Source organism: Amphimedon queenslandica, unplaced genomic scaffold, assembly GCF_000090795.2.
Source record: "Amphimedon queenslandica unplaced genomic scaffold, v1.1 AMPQUscaffold_9522_Cont18411, whole genome shotgun sequence".
In the NCBI taxonomy this organism is placed as follows: domain Eukaryota; kingdom Metazoa; phylum Porifera; class Demospongiae; order Haplosclerida; family Niphatidae; genus Amphimedon; species Amphimedon queenslandica.
The window spans coordinates 646-3,821 of NW_003550206.1; the positions used below are offsets into that span (position 1 = coordinate 646).

The 3,176-nt window shown below is 33.1% G+C and overlaps 1 long non-coding RNA gene across 1 annotated transcript; it reads right to left on the reverse strand.

Moving 5' to 3' along the window:
- Positions 1–2,644: 2,644 nt before the first annotated feature.
- Positions 2,645–3,168, reverse strand: LOC109590760 (uncharacterized). The gene is made up of 2 exons (XR_002189494.1): positions 3,046–3,168; positions 2,645–2,980 (listed from the first exon to the last, which is right to left on the reverse strand). It is a non-coding gene; the product is annotated as an uncharacterized LOC109590760 (long non-coding RNA).
- Between the last annotated feature and the right edge of the window lie 8 nt (positions 3,169–3,176).

The following is a 3,176-nucleotide window of genomic DNA, read 5'->3' on the forward strand; positions in this document are numbered from 1 at the left end:
CCTTGAAAAAATATCATTTATATTAACATTGTGCATATGTGACAATGTCTTGCATTGTGCTCTACAGGATTCCAAATTTGATATAAACAAGTCATTTCCAAAATCTGAATTACACTTGTTGTCTGTAAAATTGAAGATAGGTTTGGAGTTGTAGTCATTTTTTGTGTGGAAATTAACTGACAAGAAGCATTTGTCACTGTATGCAAGATTTTGTACTTGTAAATGGAGTACAGCAATAGCTCCTCCATAAGACACAGCTCTGTTACCATTGAATATAATTGAGGTATTATACTTTACATACAGCTCAGAGTCACCTGTGAGAAGAATAGCACCACCTTTAATACCAGAGTTGTTTTTGAATATTGTTGTAGAGTCGTCTTTAAATTCAATATTTGTATCAGAGACTTGTAATGCAGTACTGTTATTGTCTGCAAACTGGGTCTTACCACCAAAATTGACCTGAGCTTTGTTAGCATAGAATGCTCCACTTTGCAATGTTAATTCATTAGCTCTAGATTTAAAATGATATTGTCCATTGCCAAAAAAATTGCATCTATAAAAGTAAACAAGTGCCACAAAAAAAGTGCCAGACTCACTTCCTATGTTACTGTTGATATGAACTGCTGATCCACTTGATGCTTTGTTATGATTAAACTTACAAGAATCAAAGTTAATATAATTGAGCTTTTTCTTATATACTAAACTGACAGATGCTATTACAATACCCACACCACCAGCATAGCTGCCACTGTTATTAATGAAATCACAAAACTGAAAGATAACTATGTTGTTTGATGGATAAGTGATAGGTTCTAATGGTGGTGATAAATTAATGTTGACACCACCTCCAGCATACTTTGCTGAATTATGAATGAATCGACTTCCAATGCCACGAAAAATATTTGAAGTGCTGTTCATTGCTAAAGCTAAATCTATACTGACTCCATTGCATCCAGTGTTATAGGAAAAGGTACATCCAAATATCATAAAATTGTTACTACATGATGTTTCATAGGATATTTTTAAACCTTGATACTTGTTTTCATTAAACTGACTGGCAATGACACTTATGCTATTATTGCTTGATTTAATAGCAATTACATCAAAACCAATTCTATTATTAACGAATTCTGTATTTTCAATGTTAAGCGTATTGTAAAATGACTTGTCAAGCAAAACCTTAAATGCATCTCTAAAATTAGAAAAAATAACATTGTCAACAGAGATACTTGCTGTGCCTTTAGTGTTAAACAGTTCGATTAGTACACCATTCAATGCTGTATGGGTATCATTACTGCTTGTAAAATTGCAATTCTTAATCGTTAGCTTCTTGGGATTTAGAAAGAACAATGAATAATTGCCATTGGGAATAAAGTTGCATTGATCCTCTGATATAAGATGGGAATCATAAAGGAGAGATTCAGTGACAGTATTTAGAGTAAAGTTAGCAAGTACTATCTCTCCACAATGTAGGAAAGATATACCAGCTGTAACTGACTGCACTTGAATGGCTGTTAGTGATTCTTCTTGTCCATTGATAGTTAGTCCATTAATATCAGTGAATATAACACTACCTTGTAGACTAAGAGTAGGACTGATGATCTCTATTGTGAGGTTACTAGTGTTGTTAATAGTATCAGCTACATATTTCAATGACTGACAGGAAGACTGTGGTTGTCCTGTAAGACACTCAATCGAATCGATTCCATTATTACCATCAATCCTGACATTAAGAGTTGATACATTATGAAGAAGAAAAAGGAGCAAAATATTTTTAACCATTGTAACGCAAGAGTATAAGCTGCTAACAGATTATAATAGTGGGATTAGAATATATAAACCATCCTCCATTAGGGAATAACACATAATGTTAGCTTTCAGTTTGTATGACATTCAAATTACCTGAAGAAGCTCAATAGAAAGTAAAAGCAAAGGCTCAAAAACATCATCGCCTGTTATTGTATACATGTGTAATGTAATGTTCCTAAGTACAAGACATGTCTGAAGTGGGTTATGACATTCCCACTCATATAGCTACATGATCCCGCTTCCACTGCACGCATGTGTGATGTAAGAAAAAGGAGAAGCAAAATATCTTTTACCATTTTAACACAAGAGCAAGTTGTGAATTGATTATAGCAGTGGGATTAGGAAACATATTTTATAGCACTGGTCCACTAGGGAATACCATGCACAGAAAGTTTGCTTTCAGTTTATACAATAGCTCACAGCTCAATAAAAATTACAAGAGAAACTCAATAAAGTGAAAGAAAACTATCAAAATTGTGTATACATAATTCTTTCTGCTTTTACTTGAACTGAATGCCAAAGATGTGGGCAGTAAATCTACAACTACATATAGGTTAGGCAGAACAAATAATATAGTCACTTATTGTGATAATCATTAAGTGTTATAAAGTAGGAATTGAACCCTTTTCTAAATGGCTACCATGCACAATTGATACCATTTGTCTTAGTTCTCTTCTACTTATTAGGCTACAGAAAAAATTTCACTTGTGTAGCCCCATCTACTTTCTTATTTTCCTTCATCATCTATTTGATTATTAAACACACCAATTAATGTAATTGTTGTTGACAAATTGGACTTAGCGTATATCCAAAGCCTAATCAATAGTAAAAGTGCTAAATTTTAAACATATTAAAAACTATGCCAAAATTACTATGTATAACACATATAGAGTAGCCATCCCTTAACTATGCCATAAATGCATGCTTAAGTAAACAAATAAAATAAATGCTGACACAATCTAATTGGAACTAATACAATGGGCAGCTGTGCTACAATAACAAATAACAAATAAAAGAATGTACACACAAGCAGCTTGTAGAACATGCACACATTAAAAGGTTCTGTATGACTCTGTCATTTGAATACTATCTTCCAACAAACGAGCAGGAAAACTTGCATTCAAATCATCCAATCTTTCTAAGCGTTTGTTCCATAGAACTTTGATTCTTCCTCCAGTAAAATAGACGATAGGTATGGCAAGCATAATAATAATAGGACTTAGCATTAGAACTAACTGTATTACTGGTATTGGTATCCCAATGTACATCTCTTGATCTGTCTTCCACACAGAGATAAAGTAATTACTGATAGTGAGCATATTGAATAGAACAAGATTAATAAGCAGAAACAGATCGAGGTAGTTGTG